Genomic DNA, 18,188 nt, shown 5'->3' with positions numbered 1-18,188 from the left:
CAGTTTATGAAATTGTCCCATTCTAGCACGCGACACCATGTTATCTTTCTCTTGTTGTTGCACTACCGAAATAAAAGTATCCAACGAGGTTTCCCCAGTTAGCAACTTTTCCATTTGGGAGTATGGTGTCTGCAACTGGGAGCCTATTTTTACATCTTGATTCTAGGTTTTACAAAACCTGATTTGTTGTAATTTTGGTAGTGGTTTGTTTAGGGTTTTTCTTTGATATTTCTCATTTATATTATTTCATTGCCTTCTTTGCTTTTAATTATGTGTATTTATGACTTCTTGTATTTGGTTTAGTATAGAAATCGGCCTCCATGTTTATTTGTAAAACAGGGTTCTTAGGATGTAGTATATAATTTGACCAAAAGTTGCATCTCGAAGTGTATGTGGGATAAAGCAATGGTGACGATTGTGGGGCTTTACTGACACATGATCTGTACTTAAGGAGGGGAAATTATACATTCCAAGATTTTTACTGCAGTACTTCGAATAGACTTACAGCTCATAGCTTTGTCAGAACTAAAGTGACGCAGTTCAGGAGGGATTACTGTCCTAGTTACTGTTCATCGTTTCCCTTTGCGCAGATGATTTGTGCATGTTGTTTGGAGGTCAGAGTTTTTACTGGCCACGGTGTAGCCAATTTTAAATCCAACAGACTGAGTAGTTTTCCACAATAGTCTGATCAATGGTTTCAGAGCCACATGCTCATTCCACAGTGGAGTTGATCAAAAAAACATTGCAGTGGCGCATTCTGTAGGCATACACGTCTATTGCTCAGGCTTAGTTTTATCATTGAAAATGCAATGAGTAGTGCCAAAGATTATTTTTATCTTTCTATACCATATCTTATTCCAATCAAGTACCCATAATAATTATCGAACACCATTATGTTATTATGAATATATTATTTACTTTGGCAAGTTTTATTTTTTAAACAAAAAAAAGGAAAAACTATTTTAAAAACTATTTGTGGGCATTAAATTAGTCAATTGGAAGATCTGGAAAAAGTTTGTACAGTTTTCCAAGGGTGAACTGTGTATAACATGGAAATTCGTTTGAGAATTTGATAAGTGGAAAACAATGTACTGCAAAACTTTCATTTAATTTTCTCATTTAACTTTTGTTTTTCTCTGGGAACCAAAAAAAACAACGAAATCAAACAAAGTTTGTAAGCAGTAACTGTTTATGACTAAAGTGCCTTAAACAGCTGATTCTTTTTAATTTATTATTTTATTTGTTTTGCATTTAATGACGCAATTAGATTTTGATTAATTTTTAATTAGAATGATGTGGACATTTGCGTGATTTTCTTTAATTTACATCATTAAAATTGTTTAAAATTTAAACAAAGTTGGCTATTCATGTCCCACCCGAACACCTAAGTTACCTCTGCGAAACTCACAGGAATTGATGTTAGCTGGTAGATTGAGATTATCACTTCCTAAAGCCTTAAAACCCAATCCCATCAAGAGAGGATATACGCTCCTCCAGCACCCAACATTTACTAAGGTTTTTTTTTTTTATAATTGCTTTGCAATGCCCTTGTTAACAAGGAAGGGCTGCTTATTTCGAAGGAACCTGTAGTCTTATTGTAACAATGCGCTGCTGCGGTGGCCTAGCGGTTAGAACCCAGGCCCACTAAAGTTAATGCTTATTGTGGATACTGGGTTCGATCTCCGGGTCTAGGTCTTGGGTTTTATTTAACAGTTTGTTTAACTATGTGTGAAATTTATAGTAAAGTATGTTTACTTGACACCTAATTAGGTACTTGGACGTAAAGCCTGCCTGAAGAAAATAGGCATTACTTTACTGCTTTTTTTTTCTTTGTGTACCAAAAAGTTACCGTCCGATTAGTGGAAGGCTCTGTTTTTGATGCAGTCACTATCTATCCATTCTTCGGCTCGGATCTCATGTCGCTTTAAACTGGAAATTGCTGGAAAGAGGGAGAATATCTAGGATGATATTCTATCTAACATCTAACTAAGATGTTCTGAGAATGACTCCCCCTATCTCTTGATATCTTAGCCAGTTGGAGAGTGTGATAACCTCCAATTACTGTGCTATGGATAAAGTTCTCATGCCATCGCTGTTGGTCTGCTCCAAGGAGCAGTTGTCCTCTGGGGTCACCACGAGTTGGTGAAGTCCGGATTTGGTCAGATATTCCTTATAGAAGTCTCAGACATAGCATAAACAGAAAATCATTACTTACAAATGAAGTTCGCTAATAGTTGTGAACAGAGAAAGTGCAGTGTTGGTAAGTTTATTTGGTGAGTTTTCCACTACAACTGTCTGCAATCACTAATCTTTAGAAAATATTAATAAAAGATCATTTTTATGCCATAAAAATATCTAGCTTATAGTTAAAAATTATTAAAAATCAATTTCACATCCTGCTCTCTATCGTAGTCGACTGCCAGTTCTGATTATTTAATCATGGACATTCATGACGATAACGACAGTCTTTCAAATTGTTGACAGTTATTCGATAAATGTCAGTTTCATTACAACTGAATGGTAATATATTACCTCCTCCCGCCTGTCGATTATGTCAGCATTGATTTTTGTTAGCGTTACTTTTTTTTTTTTTTTTGTCTAGTTAGCGATGTTCTGAAGGCCGAGCTCTACATTTAGTTTGTTCATGTAGGGAAGAATTTTTTTTGGGGGGGTTCTAAAGATAGCAGGGTGTTGCCACCTCTTTTGTAGACATCATGTTTCAATGTGGGTCTTTATGATTTAGTTTTTAGTCTGCATTTTTATGTCGGAAAAGTAAAGGGCTGAAACTATAGTTAGGGTTTCCTCAGTTTAGTTTTGCAAATAATTGGGGACTGATTTTAATTGCTTTAATTAGATTTCAATCAATGTTTTCTTTCTCTTTCGCTGTAATCCACCACCTCCAACTTATTTCCCCACACTTACCGTATAAGGAGCTCCCGCAGAACTGAACTCTCATCTGCTAAGTAAGTATCATTAGATATCCTTGTGCTCCAGATCTTCGAAGCATACCCACGAAAGTGTTTATCTTCAAAAACATTAAACCTGAAAATGGATACACTGACTTAAATAGTGGTAACCAACTTCTTTTCGCAAATTTTGACATTTTTTAGGACTCAACATCCTCACTGTTTTGTGTAAATGCCTGGACACCCAGGCGTTTCTAAGGCAGTAAACCTAACAAACTCTTGGTTGCGTTCTATTCAGAAAGCAGAGATATCCTGCCTGTAATCTTCTGTAACATATTTGGGCTGAAGACATCCTTCTCTTACGCCTGAGGTTCTCTTATTCCTTTATTCTCATTTTTTCTTTTTTTTAAGTCACAAAGTTATATCGTGATGGCAGTCTCTGGTTCGAGTCAATACTTGAGGACTCTTGCCTTGGCTAACTCGACCTTAAATCTCAATGCATTCTGACCCAGCTTATCCAAGTACTTTAGAGCGAGGTCTACTATATTTAGGCTACTATATTTAACCCCTAATTTCAGATAAATCTTAATTACATAATAAATAAATAGATAAACATGCAGCAGGAACCACTTCCATAAAGGTTAGAAGCCTAAAATGCAATGATGCAAATAGAAATGCACCTCAAGATAATACTTAGTTCATGTTACGACCTTAAAACCTCTCTTCCGAGTTCTTGTCTTTATTGTTGTTTGATCTTAATATAAAGTTTCTATTTGTGATGACGTATTCTACGCCTTCAACGTTTACCTGCTTATTTATTTCCATTTTACGAGCTGTCTCCTAGCAACGAACCCGGTAACATTTCCTGGAAGTGTTACCCAATATTCCAAATTGAATGGCGTATTCTACGTCAACAGCAGCCCCATTATATTCAATCTTCAGATTGGATTTATATGATGTGTCTAAGTAAAATTTATTGATTATTTTAGTTCATTTTCTGGTTCAAAGAAAATTTTTATTTGAAAATATGGACAAGACTTGCAGTGCTGGTTAATATCGTTGATTTTGACCTACGTAGCACTCATGATTATTGGTATCTTTGACTCCGGTTTCAGACTTAATCCATACAATAATCCATTAATCTAATAAAGTAATCCATTATTCAGTTTGTTGTTGAGAATTCGATTTCAATTATGTTTATGGATAGGCTATATTATATAAATTTTAATAGGGCGCCTCTATATCAGAGATCATTAGGGCCTGGAGGTTATTTTAATTGCACTACCGGCCTCCATTACGGGCAACACTGTCCATCACCGGATAGAGACCTGTAAGAAACTCCTGAGAAGAGAAAATGTAAGGGGCCAGCAGCTGGATTCGAACCCGGCATCTCCGCGATGGAATGCAGTATACGTTTTATAAGTTATGTTGATTTTTATTTCAGTATTTTCATGAAAATGTTTTATGTTTTTTTGCCAAACACGCCATTATAACCTCCCTCATTCAAACTGCAAGTGTATTGCGAGACCGGAAACTGTTAGTGAAGTCGAATCCTCTGCTCCAAACACTGATTAATCTTCCTCTAATAATGGATGCAAGTTCGAAACTCATCAAGGATAAAATAAACTTTAAAATTTAATTTGATGGTTCCAATTTTTAATTTTTTTACCCACTGACACTACCAGTGCACATTTTCTGCTTTCTTGTTATCTGGAGCAACTATTTTGGGGTTAACTTTAGCTCACCATAAGACCCATTCGTTTGTCCTGTCATTCGTCAGCGGGTTTTTTGAGTCTTAAAAGTCACTGGAAATTGCACGTTACAATCTTCTTAGGGAAGTTATTTCTTCTTCTTTTTCATTTATGCCTTCTAAAAGTTGTCTTATAATATCGGCGATATCATATATTTTTTTCACCCACATGAAATAACAGTTTATATGCACCCCAAACTAGATAGCTTCTAATTTAAAGTTATTGCCGCCATGGGGGTGGAAGTATTAGAATTGGATGTGTTTCCGGTATATACTACCAGTGGCATGTGAATAGACTTCTAGATGCGTCCAACTAAATTCTCTAGCCCACACTATTAGCTAGTATGTTCTCTCGGCAAACTGGGAACAGTTTACAACATAAATAACTTGCTCGCCAAACTCCACTATATTACGGCAGAATATACTCGTATGTACAAATGTACTAGCATATACCCCACACATTTATGATATAGTTCTAACCGAGCATTCTTACACTATCTCAATCATCTTCGTTGATACGCTCGCAGACTCTATTAATCTAAATAATAAAAATTCTCCCGTCAAGTTAAAGCCAGCAACTAACTTACATGAAACTTAACTTAACTACTGTACTTAGATTAGATTTAAATTAGGGTGGCCTAAAGGCCTGCGCCACCGCGACCCCCATGGATCTATTGTGGCTCCCCGGCTTTAGAGCTCACCCTCCAGACCTGTCCGCTTAATCAGACTCTTAATTCTGGAGAGTGGCTCCTGGGTAAAGCTCTCAAGCCTTGGTTTTTCCTCCCCGAGAAGTAACATCCTTAGCCATACGAGCCCCTCACACTGACACAACACGTGCAGTGCCGTTTCCTCCTCTTCCTGACAGAACCTACAAAGGCTATCTTCTGCCAGGCCCATGCGATGCATGTGTTTTCTGAGCCTGCAGTGGCCCGTTAATAGGCCTACAATTATCCTTATAGCCCCACGGCCTTGACGGATTAATTCTGCGGTCAGCCTCGGCGAATAGCCTCTAATGAACTCCTTCGCCTGTCTCAGCCCAGTGGTGAACTAATGTACTTACCCCTTCTCTTATTTAACTTCCCCAAAAAGTGGTTTTTGTTTTTATGATACTTTGGCGTTCTAAATAATCTCTGGACTTCCTCGTATTCTTTTTAACTTATGAATTTGGAACCCCTAATATGTTTAACGGTATCTCACATTCACTGTGTATCTAATTAATAAATAGCATATGTAATCATAGTAAAATAACCCTATTCCCCTCAAGAACAGCCCCACAAAGATATTCTTCTAGAAATTATCAAAATAGATCTTCTTTTTTTTTGTGATTTAAGGCGCGTCTATATTCTATAGGGAAGGGATTAGTCCAGTGTTTAGCGAGTTCGGGTTCGAATCCATCTCCTTGCACATAGTTTTTCTTACTTCCTAGGAGTTTCTTACAGCCCACTGTCCGGTGATAGTGTTGTCTGTAACGAGAGGACACTGTCAGTGTATTGAAAAAGAAGAAAAGCTACGAACGTCAATAAACTCAGATGTTGAAGTGGTTTAATAATTAGGACAGTATATTCTACTAAAATAATACTCTAAAGGGAAGCCACTTCCAGAATTGCCCTTAATAAAGTTTTATTAGAGAATGAATTGCTGAAACAGTCTAAGTGAGTGTCTCTGTCGAATAACGAAAGTAAATAAGGCTAATTGTCCTGACCGACAATGAATCAAAATTTAATCAACACTTTTTAAGTTAAGTTAAATTAAATTTATACATAATTTTCAAGTGACTATTAGAGTTCATTATGGGTTTGGAGGGAGAATTTAGTTATTTTGCGTTGGAAGGTTTTTATTTTGGTGGCAACATAACTGGAGTTAGAGCAAGATGTTCTGTATTTTATGTGCCATTTCGAAGGGCTTTGCAATATTCCGAGTCACTGGAAGTCGGAGCAGATGCTCGCTGTGACGTAGTAGCGAGTAGCAAATAATTCTCATTGAATTCGAGGGAGATTGCCAGAGGAATGGTCGGCTCCTACAGGATGGTTTTTCCTATTCACTGGACGGTGTAGCATGGGCTTTGAAACGGTATATCATTTTCCAGGATTACTTTTATCTTCGTATGAGAAATTACGTTTGTTTTGCAAGAAAACGTGTTCACGAGCACTCAACAGTGTTAGTGTATCAAGTTGTTTAATTCATTGAAAACTCTTTTAGATGGGCCAGTAATCAATTTTTACAATAGATTGTCTTAAAATAAGAAAGTCAAAGGTCACAAATGGCACTAAAAAAAAAAAAAATAGTACTTGTTTAAAATATTTCCTAACATTTTCTCAAATATTTCAGAGAGATTGACCAGAATTTTTTTTTTAGACCAGAAGATAAAAGCAATCCTGGAAAATGATATACCGTTTGAAAGCTCATTAGACAAGGAAACTTTTATAAAAAGTGCCAGCACCTAGGTCTGATAATGATCTCGTAAGGGCCTAATGAGTTTTCTTAAAAATTTCGATTACTTTTATTTTTCCAGCATTCGGAGGAAGATTGAGGCTGTTTGGAGAATAACTTATGGCTTCAAAATGGTATCAATTTTTAGAAAATTGATCTGTCTTTCTAACCGTGTTATCAGAATCGAATTCGGACTAATACTTTCTGAGTAATAACATTTTTATTGGAAAAAAGTAATGATTTTGGAAAAAAAAATTAAAGTGACGTCACTCAAGAACGGTGGAAAATATGAAGTTGGCCAATACGTCATTGAACTCCACTTGAGATGTACTACACACAGTAGGCCTATGGACAATACTTACTGGTTCACCCTGTATATCTAGAAGCACATCCTTCTGTTCGTTAAAGATCTCCAGGCTATTCCATTTGGTATCCTCCTTTAGCCATCTGATTCAATTCTTTAGGTCAGCTCCATCAACTGTTTATTTGGCTCTCTCTCAATCCTACCATTGGCTACTCAGTATTCCAGTAGTTGCCTAGGCTACTGTTAGTAACTAGTACACCTCGTCTAAGTCCATTTAACTGTACAGTGAATCACAATCTCCTAAATCTAAAGAAGATTTGCAGTATTTTGTCTTAAATTCTTAAATATAAGAAATTAGGTCTCTAAATAAAACCTTTAAAACAAAACAAAACAAAAATTTAAGAATTAACAATCTATTTTTTACCTTTACTTTCGTTAAATCGTTGACCTGAGCTTGAACAAATAATGTAGACAAAGTTACATGTGTTAGTGTGGTTGTGTGTCTGTATTTGTAGACTATAAAGGTTTGAGAGGCAGTAAATGTGGGAGAAGTGGAAGTACATGGAGTTTAAGGGTGAACATGAGAAGATTGTGTTTCATTGTACATGTTGAAGGGACGTAGCTGAGGTGTATAAGTTACTAACAGTGGCCAGGGCAACTGGAATACCTTTAGTAGCCGATGGAAGGGCTAAGAGTGGCAATAAACGGTTGATGGTGCTGGCCCTAAGGTAACACAGTACTACCAACCTACAAACACACTAACTCACACAGGGCTGGAGATGTTCCTGCAAACGTGACTGGAATAACCTTTCATAAACCATCCCTGACTCTTCGTGCCAAACTCTATTCCTCTGGTTGCCGGTGGGCCGGGAGATACAGTTAGCGAAGAGATGTTGGTAACACCATCGGAGGACTTCACTAGGTCATTACAAATACACCTTGAAGCCAACTCTTATCATCCACTTGGTTGGCTAACACACCGTTCTGCTCGCAAATATTCCAACTTTTTTTCTCTCTCTCTCTTTCTCCTCCTCTCATCTTATTTTTCCCATTTTTTTTTTTCTTTTTAATTTATGCTGAATTTAATCGTGTTTCTTCCTCTATCCCAACCGGATGTACCGCTTTCCTCCTCTTACTTCAAGCACCATAGATGACCTTGCCCGCCTCACCAATTGCTAACCATATCGTGCATGAATGAGACCATAATGCTTTGATGAATGCATGCTTTGATTGTTTGAATACGAATACGTTTTGAAGCTACATCTTATGAATTACTGAGCATTACTTGAACATTCACTTGTGTCCATAATTGAAGAGCTTGGTGCAAAAAGGAGTTATCTATAGTTTTTTTTTTAATTTTTAGTAGGGACAAAAAACTAAATATGCTTTAAGATGTATTATTTCTTATGTTGTGTCTGCAGTAAGGATTAGTTAATATTTTGTGATGGGGTCATTTGGGGCTCAATTTGAACTTTCTAGGGCATTTTTTAAGCTTGCTATAAACAAAAGTTATTTTGCAGCTAACTCTTTTTGTGCACCAAAATCATAATTTTCAGTAAAACTTGAGTAATACATATTATGCACTTTAGATCATAACAACAGATTTCTTGTTTTTGAGCTTTTAAGTGGCATTTTGTGTCTTGTCGAAGCGAATGTTAGATATATTATTATGTCTGTCAAAAAGAAAAATAATAATATCTATACGAATATATAGTTTTCGTGACCGCAAATTGTTAAACTTAGGATGGAAGATTTGCGAGGAATCGGTCAAATAAAACAACTCGTCTTTTTGCCAACGTTTCGACAAATATATTGCCCTCTTCAGGGCGTGGCTCTGCGGGTTGATCGAGTTATAGAAACTGTTTTCTGAAGAGGACAATATATTTGTCGAAACGTTGGCAAACAGACGAGTTGTTTCATTTGACCGATTCCTCGCAAATCTTCCATCCTAAATAATATCTACCTAATATAAACATAAAATAAACCTAATATAAAAATGTTTGTTTGAAAATTTTTGTTTGATTGATGGCGTCATCTTTTCCGTTTGGAGCAAAAGACAGTTATCTGCAGTAGAAAACTCATTTTTGCTCTAAATCTAACCTAGTTTAGAGAATAAGTAATAGTAAACGAGTCTGCATAAAGACTCGTTTATGCACCAAAAGATGTAGAATTGAACATACAATAGAGGGCGCCACTAAACACATTTTCTGAAAAAAAAATGTAGATAACTCCTTATTGCACTAAGCTCTTCAATTGTCTTATCCTTTCTTAATCGCATCGTTAACATTTCCTGATACTGGTAACTGCATTTCTTCATATTATACAGTGAAATCAGTTTTCTACTCTGCCAATGGGATTCTTGGTTGGTTGTTGGTCATCTAGACAGGTCATCCTTTTATAATGTCCTTCTATATGACCTTGCAGTTTTTATAGGGCTCCAACTTGGAAGCTGGTTAGGTGGTTATTTAAGGTACTGGTTACAGTTCATGAAATTCCAATAACCTTCTGCTTACTGCCAGTATTGTACCTCGAGACCACCGTTAAGTTTTTTTGATATTAGCTTTGATCTATTTCTAATCCTGAACTAGTCCAGGGAAAACAAATATGATATGTTACATTTATATTAAGTACAAATTCACAATAAAATTATAGATCTAAGTACCTAAGGTTTCTGTTCATAGAAACAAAACCGGGAACTCAAATTACCCATCCTAAATATTCAAACAATACAAAGGAATGGAAGCGCGGTACTCATTTTGCAATCCTGAGTTTCGGAATAAACACCTAGTTGGTTTTATAGCTCTTTTTTTTTAGAGAGAAGTTTAGAATATCTAATGTGTTTCGCCCTGAATTGTGCTTAGTACCCCCGATAAGCCCGAAAACTAATTAGTAAACGTATCTCTTTTTTTGGTCCTCAGGTCTTTAAAAGTAATTGGGCTCCTCTGGAGTACTTAGACCAGGATCACATTAGTGCGTTTGTCTCCGAAAGATGCAGCCTGGTGGGTGCCTTGGTAGGATTAGTAGATATAACTAGCTAACTTCGAAACCTCTCTGTACTGTTCTTAATTTCCAAGCTAAACTATTTTTTCGTTGTTAAAAAGAACTCTCAATTGCATGAATTAAGCAATTTCGGTGCAACATTCCTTAATGTGGGACCTGCACCTCCAAAATTGGTTTTCCCCCCCCATTCATTTCGGTCTGCGGCCTTCTAACTAAGTCGAGGGCGCCCACGAATTCTTGCGCCTCTTGGTTTTGCTTTTTACAATTTTGAAGTAACCTCCTCGCAGGCATCTTCGCCACGTGTCCCAATCATCTCAATCTCTCCTTTCTTTATTTGCGCGACTATACCTGGCTCTATAAAAACATTTCCATCATTTTGAAGCATAATACTATTTTGAAATTAAACCCAAAATAATTGACCCCTATTTGATTAGTGATAACTTATTGCGTCCTGTATTTATATCAAAATTCAGGTTGTTAAGTAACCGATTATTTTAAATATATACATATAAATATTCACAAGCACGGTATTCACAGTTGATGACTACACGCTCTAACGTAGGAAGTGCTGTCATCCAGTTGTAGATATGCAAAATCTGACGGTACATGCGTCTTCCCCCTACTTACCTTATTTATATATATATATACACTTAAGGTATGACAACATCTGAGAACACTGGCGCCCAGTAAGTGAGCTTTAAGAAGCTCTTAGAAAGAGAAAATCTAAAGGCCACAGCGGCTGGATTAGAACCCAGAGCTTCCGCGTTCGAATCCAGTTTATCCTAACCACGGGGCTAATTCCTTCGGTGATTGTTAAACCAAAAAAAGAGAAAGTTGTAATCACTTAATATAATTTTTACCAGACGGCACTGCTTGTGCCACTAAAATCATAGTTTAAAATTTCATCTAAACTAATTTAGAGATGTTACTGTATAAAGAAGTATATTGTAAGGAACAATTGATAAAAAGTGAAATAACACCCAAAGAAGAGAGAAGAAAAAGCCGACGTTTACTTATATTAAGCTGTTTGTTAACTTTCAAACTCATCTTCAAGCGAACAGGTTGTAAGCTTTTCTCCTCCCTATTCTGTAAATCTCTCTCTCACAACCTCCTGTGCCCTTATAGTTAAGTTTTTAAGTTCAAATATTGGACTAACTTCTTTAATATAATATATCTCATAGTTTACTTTTTGTATTATTCCCCAAAAGTACTTTATATGGATTTTTTTTTTTATACTTCTAATACGAAAATTGAGGTAGAATTTCTATTTTCTCAGAGAACACTGCGCTTAGCGCCTTACAAAACAGCTACGTCATCATTGATTCTGTTGCCCTCTACCTTGGGCCTTAGCAATAGGCCGTGCACTTTCTTGGAATCTCCGCAACCAGACATAAAAGAACAGAACTAGATAGACGCTTTTGGCTACTTAAAAGTCTAAAGAGACGATAGTTCTGAACGGTCATTAGACAGCAAAAGACTAATTTATACCTTTAATTAAATGAACCCATCTGGACGTATTGAATATAGCTGTAGGGTTCCACCAAACGCACCCACGTCCAAAGTATTCAATCTCTACAATCTAAAATAGTTTGATCCATAGTAAATGCTCCTGTTTACGTCTCTAACTGGACTATACATACTGATCTTAACTTTCCTTTTATCAACCTAGTCGCCGAAACCCGATACATGAAACTACACTTTGTTTTTTATACAGGGTGTTCATTTTAAGACGGCTCAAATGCATTTGTGAAGCATGAACTGTGCCTTCAAAGGTGCCTCCTCAGATACAGAGAGCAGTTGATAACCTCCAGGCTAACCTGGCTTGCGAGCCGTCTTAAAATGAACACCCTGAATAAAAGACTATTTTAGTCAAAGTGTTAATGGAAATGTTGATGTTAGACTAGGGGATTCAAGCTCTCTGAAGAAATGGCTGGTCCATTTCACTCTATGGAGCATTTCAAATAGTAAAAGTATAGAGCTTTTTGGGAGGCAAAGTTTAAAAAGTCATTGACTGCAGTTTTGAATAATCATCTTATTGAAGATGTGGTTAGGTCCACAGTGTCTTTGATTCTGTCTGGGTTTATTATATCGCTGATCGATTTCGGATATTCATCTAACATCCGAGGCAGATTATTCAGTTCAGAAGCGCACAAAACCATGTGACCTCCCTCACTAAGTCAGCAAGAGTAGTGCGGAGACGGAAACTACAAGTAAAGCTCTACACTAAACACTGCAGATGGATGTAAGCCCAAAACCGGTCAGGGATACAAATGAACATGCGTGCTGCGACTGATAAAAATCAAAAGAAATTAACCAATTGCTGAAGAATGATTACTGTTGCATCTTTTAAGGGGGGGCCCCAAAAGCGTTTCCTGTAAAAATTGTGTACCAAAAAGTTTGTAAAGATCGTAATTTTGAGGATTTAGAGAAAATAAACTTAATTCCGCTCTGACCCTGGGATCTTCCTGGGTCGTAAAGGAAAGATCGTCTCTTAGAAAGAAATATGTATCTCAACTTTGGAAAGTTTAAAGAGTTTTTAATTTAGAACTAAAGCACGCAAACTACTGAAACAACTCTTCACTTTTTAATTAAAAATAATTCGAAACTTTTTTGCATTTTGGAAGAGGCATGGGGGGCCGGTTAAAGCATTTGAAAATTGGAACAAGTTTAAAATGAAAGCCAAGATCCATTAATAGTCATTCTTAAACATGAACAAATATATTACTTTTGGAAGTTAATGAAAATGTGATTATAACAAGATGCTGGAAGCTGTGCCCATCTTCACCAGAGATAAATATCTATTCTTTGTTGTTTAGTTTTATATTCTAGTTATAAAAGGAGAGAGAGAGAAAAAAATTCTTGTATCGGCTTTTCTTAACTCAAGAAAATTTAATTAAGTACATCGAAAAAGCCAAAAGGAGGTATTGTGAAAAACTTAACGTTTTGAACTTTATAAATCTCTCGCATTTCCAAAGTTTTTCACTCTTTCTTCCCACAAGAAGCGAGTAGGTGGGATTAGATATTTCTTTAATTAAGGACCATACCCTTTATTACTGAGAGCCTTTCCAAGTATTTTGTTAACTGAACAAAAGACTTGTAGCCCAGTTTTTCATTTTAGATACGAAGGAATATTCCTTTACAAGGAATTACCAATATCTTGTTTTCCTCCTTTACCAGTAAGTTTTGAACGAAAAAAAAATTATTTATTTCAGCGTTTACAAAACTTTTCTGAACTTTCTCTTTTACTTTCTCAACAAGTCATTTTCTTTGGCGATCGTAGTTCAGTTGGTAAGTTTGCTTTTGAGGTAGCCAAACACTTACACTTTGCTCTAGGTACGCTGGAGTCCATGTTGTTCTTCCTTACTTTGGCCAACAAGCGGGAATGTAAAATATATTTATGCTGTCCCTTCTTGAACTTACTAAAATCTAGTCTCCACAAGACTAGAGAAAAATATGAGCATTTTGGTGCACATAAAAGCATCCATTGGAGCCCAATATTTTGAATCCTTGTCCTTACCTAAGTAATCTTCCTAACGGAAAGCTGAACTTCATTCTTTAACCAGTTAAGCGAGGAATTTAGTTTTTAAAAAACCCTCCACAGTGTGCGGAATTAAAATCAGAAAATGACGTGTGTATACACGTCGTACGCAGGGCGCAAAAACAACGAAGAGTTTACAATAGTCGTAATAGTCACTGCAAACGACTTTTTCGGCAATTTCTGGGGCTTACAGATTACCAGAGCGTTCTGTGCTCATTCAAAAATCTTGCACCGCTTCACTTTATGCATTGCTCTAGTTAACTCAGGACACAAGTTGCTTTTACAAGGAAGAAAAGAGGTTTGAATTCTGGGCAAAATGAAATCATGCTCGTACTGAGGTCTAAACGACATTGCACCCAAGGGTTGAGAGCTTCTATTTGTGTGCGTAATTCCCAATCTCTAATGCGGGAGACCAAACATATAGCAACCTCTTATCATTTGGCTGGCTCCCTCCAACCCTCTCCGTATAAGATTCGTGGCAGTTCTATTGATAAGATAAAGGAAACATCCCACCAGATAATATTCTTATTGTATTTTATTAAAATTTCGAGTTTTTATAGTTAATGGCAATTTTATATTTTTCACGACGAGTATACACGTCGAACGCACCGTAATAGATATTTGATTTGACGTGTATTCACGTCAAACGCGCTTAACTGGTTAAACTTTAGAATTAATAGAGTCACCGTCTATTTTTTGGCTTAACATCCAAGTACCAATTAGGCGTTGTGAACTATTAACATTTATTTCCTATCAAATAAATAGTAGTTACACCCAAGATTCGAACTGGTGATCTCTCACTAACAAAATACACACTTCATAACCATTAGGCCAACACTTGTCCCTTGGGCAGACCCCCGTAGGGCCTTAAACAAAAGGCGCGTCAACATCTCAAGCCGCTAGCGTCCGGATCGTTTCTGCTCCTGACCGAGTTCTTTACTTTATACAAAGTCATGAGTTGTTGTAGAAGCGCTCCTAGCTTGAGACCAATCTTGAGATAAGTAGCTGCAACCGGAACTTCCGCTTGAGAATCTGTCTTCTCTTTTTAACGAATATTTGTTATTCTCTTTCTAATACTAATAATTAGGTAAAATCGAATAGTACGGTTATTATTCCGTTTTACAAGTTAATATTTTTCTTTAGTAATTAAATACCAGTTAATTACCTTTCATATTACAGTATTAAATTAAATCTAATTTGTATAATTAAAATGAATTAAACTTCTTTGCTAAAAACAAGGTATTTAGTAAAGTATGCAGAGCGAAGTTGCCTTCTTTAATTACCCTAAAATGGTATCATGGACCGCCAGCTAGAATTCTTTCTAGTTGATTACAATTAATTTAACTCCAGTTTATATAACTACAGGGTGTAGTTAAGGGCTTCTCTTTGGAAAACAACATTCCCTTCGCCATTCTTTTTGTCCAGCCAGCCCTTCTTGTTACCTTAGTGTTGCTTTTTTTTCACTTTATTTTTCTCTAATTTATGTTTTTCTCTCACTAAGAACGTTTATTAAGAAAATTTTTACAACTTTTGCTTAAACTATTACAAACATGTTTAAAAATAATATCTCTGTTCTTAAGTTTGCTAAATCTTCTCAAAATACACAGTGGTACCTCGGTTTTCGAACGATTTGACTTTCGAACAAATCGGTATTCGACCAAGAAATTCGAGAAAATATTGTCCTGAAATTCGAACAAACATTTGGAACTCGATCACCCGAGATGAGCCGAGTTGTTTTTATATTTGTACACTTTTAGATCTTATTTCTTGTTTAGATACAACGTTTTTACATAAAATATAAAAATTAGGCCAGTAAAACGGCCTAATATTTCTGGGGCTTAGAAACGAAATAAACTGACATAGTTTACAATAGGATGAAAAAATAATTGCCATTTCAGTCGAGTAAAATTTATTTTGCCGAGCTTTCGACCTAGGGACTAGGTCATCTTCAGGGCTAGTTTAGAAAGTAATATTTTTAATACAGAAGACACACCAACCCTGAAATGTAAAAATATTACTTTCTAAACTAGCCCTGAAGATGACCTAGTCGCAGGGTGGTTGGTAAGAGATGGGGAATTTCCCCTAAGCTCATGTATTGGATGTATACGGCCGTAGTGCGTCCCATTTTAGCCTATGGCTGTATTGTTTGGTTGAATGCTACTCGTCAGAAGACGCTTTGTAATGGTTTGCAGCGCGTCCAGCGGCTAGCATGTCTATTGATTACCGGAGCATTGCAGAGTACTCCTACTGCCGCTTTGGAATTTATGTTACGGCTTCCTCCCTTGGATATTTTTCTTAGAGGGGAGGCTTTGATGGCCGCTCGTAGACTTGAGAGTGTCGGCACGTGGGCATCTATGAACCTTCTCGGTCGGAAAGGCAGGCTTATTAGTCATGCTGATCTGATTCGAGAGGATAAAAAGCATATTGCAGTGCTCTCCATGCCGGGGGACTTCATCCCTGCGACTCTGGACTTCAGTAGGAATTATGGGGTTCAGATACTTGCGAGGGAGGAGGCTTGTGCTTCGGCTGTCGAGTTATCAACAAACGCCATTTCTGTTTTTACGGATGGTTCATTGATGGATAGGGCAGGTGCTGGTCTCTGCATCTGGGGACCCCAGTTTGGGTTCCAATGGGAACGCACCTGCCTTGATCTTGGTAATTATGCATCTGTTTTTCAGGCGGAGTTGGCTGCCATTGAGATGGCGGCTACTTTACTCCGCTGGAAGGGATTTGCCGACACTGATGTTAGGTTCTTCACGGATAGCCAGGCTGCAATTAAAGCTCTGGCCTCTCCTAGTAGGAACCAAATTTCGGTCAATTCTTGTCATGCTGCTCTCAATTTGTTAGGAGCTTTGAACACTGTTTCGGTTGCTTGGTCTCCTGGTCATTCTGGGATTCCGGGTAACGAACTTGCTGATAAAACAGCAAAGGAAGGAGCTGCGTTGATAACAATGACTCCTCAGCCCATTACCCCTGTATCCTATCGACGTTGTAGAACAGAGGTGGAACAGTGGATTTTGAAAGAACATCGGAAACGGTGGAGATCCCACGGATATGGTTGGTTTTAGCAGGTCCCGGATCCGCCAGTTGGTTCAGGTGTTGAGTGGACATGCAAATTTAGCATATCATCTTTTTAAATGTGGCCTAATCCAGTCGCCAAATTGTGCTGGCTGTGGTGAGTCCGATGAAACAGTGAGGCACTTTGTTGAGGTGTGCCCAGTTTATTCTAAAACTAGATTCCTCGTCTTCGGAAGGTCAAATGTCTCCCTACCGGAGATTGTAGCATCTGGTAATCTTAATGAACTTTCTAGGTTTATTCAGTGCACTGGGCGATTGAGTCGTCAAGCTCCCTAGTGTCCTGTTGCTACTTTGTTAGGTTATTATATTAGCATCTGGTAATTTTTAGCCGGATTTGTTTTTAAACCCCGGTATCTCTCATGAGATGAGGGGTGGGCGGGGAACAATGGGCATCAGGATTGCCTGCGTTCCTTCCCCCTTTTTGGTGGAACCGCCCGTTTTGTACAATCTAATCTAATCTAGTCCCTAGGTCGAAAGCTCGGCAAAATAAATATTACTCGACTGAAATGGCAATTATTTTTTCATCCTATTGAAACTATGAATCAGTCACCAAAACGAATGAACAACAATTACATAGTTTACATTATTTCTTATGGAATAAATTGTTTCGGTTCTCGACCAAATTGGTTCTTGACCGCACTTCCGGAACGAATTGTGTTCGAGAACCGAGGTACCACTGTATATTAAACGATAATCAGTAAAATAATGTCATTATTTCAATGCTTCGTTCAATTTCATTAAGTTTTCTACATTTCTCCACTGAAAATCATAAATCGACAGTCGAATTTTGACTTAGCCGTCAAGTAATACATTTCAAAATATAAGTGAAGCGGAAATATCTACACCTAACTATTTACCAATAGTTGAAAGTCCGAAACTAGTCAGTGATAATAAAACAATAAAATCAATGTAAACCGCCGCGATAAGAGAAAATCATGAGAGGTGTTCATGCCAGAATTTTTCTAATATAATTGGAAAATAGATTTATTTTCTATATTTTCTTACCAGTTATTCAGATTTTTTTTTTCCAGATCTGGAGGAATAGCATTTTAAATTGCATTTTACTCGTATTATCAAAGTAATAATCTATTAATGTGCAGTAATAAAATGTGTTACTTAAGCTTAAATATCTAGGCTTTAATAATGCTTATCTGATCTTAAAAGTTTTTTAATTATCTGAGA

General features: G+C 37.0%; 1 protein-coding gene across 4 annotated transcripts in view; it reads left to right on the top strand.

The window, feature by feature from the left end:
* Window positions 1–18,188, top strand: part of LOC141460304 (uncharacterized) — a 762,362-nt gene that overhangs the window by 238,318 nt on the left and 505,856 nt on the right. The window lies entirely within an intron of this gene.

Source organism: Rhodnius prolixus, unplaced genomic scaffold (assembly GCF_049639745.1).
Source record: "Rhodnius prolixus isolate KJV_2025 unplaced genomic scaffold, Rpr scaffold_6, whole genome shotgun sequence".
In the NCBI taxonomy this organism is placed as follows: domain Eukaryota; kingdom Metazoa; phylum Arthropoda; class Insecta; order Hemiptera; family Reduviidae; genus Rhodnius; species Rhodnius prolixus.
The sequence above is the reverse complement of the archived record's forward strand: the minus strand, read 5'-3'. Positions and strand labels throughout refer to the sequence as shown.